Genomic DNA, 832 nt, shown 5'->3' on the forward strand with positions numbered 1-832 from the left:
ATGGACTAAACCTCTGAACAGTAAGCCCTACTTAAATGTTTCCTTATAAGAGTTGCCATGGTCCAAATGGATGGAAGTAGAACAAACCATCCTGTAAGGGGTACGGTTTTTTCGCCTGCCACCGTTGGTCTTGTCCCGCCGCCGGGCCAGCCCCAAATAATGCACAGAGACTCTGTATTTGATACAATGTTGTTGTCTCGGTTACTTGTTTCTTATCGGCTAGCTCTGCCTTAATTATTAACCCATTTCTGCTGATCTATGTATTTCTCTTACCAGGGAGCTGGCCGGCATACTGCTTTCTCCTGGCTCTCCTCCCTACTTCCTCTTTCCTCCTTGTCTCCTAGTCCCACCTATCTTGCTTTCCTATTGGCCAACAGTGCTTTATTCATTAAACCAGTATGAGAAACCTATACAGAATGACATCTCCCATCACCATCCCGAGTGAGGTAACCCAGACACAGAAAGACAAACATGGTATGTACTCAATCATAAGAGGATATTAGACATAGAGCAAAAGATTACCAGACTGCAATTCACAACCCCAGAGGAGCTGGGAAACATACATAGATATACACACACAGAGAGACACAGACACAGACACAGACACACACACACACACACACACACAAAGACACACACCAGACACACAAACATTCAGACACATACACCACACACACACACACACACACACACACACACACACACTCACAGCAATTAAGGTCAGCAATTAAGGAGAGTACTCTGGGCACTCCTCATTGCTTCACAGTAAGTCCTGACCAGACAGTGAAAGGAACATCAGCCTAAGCTTGACTGAAGAGTCTTGGTTGAGAAG

The sequence above is a fragment of the Phodopus roborovskii genome, unplaced genomic scaffold, assembly GCF_943737965.1.
Source record: "Phodopus roborovskii unplaced genomic scaffold, PHOROB, whole genome shotgun sequence".
In the NCBI taxonomy this organism is placed as follows: domain Eukaryota; kingdom Metazoa; phylum Chordata; class Mammalia; order Rodentia; family Cricetidae; genus Phodopus; species Phodopus roborovskii.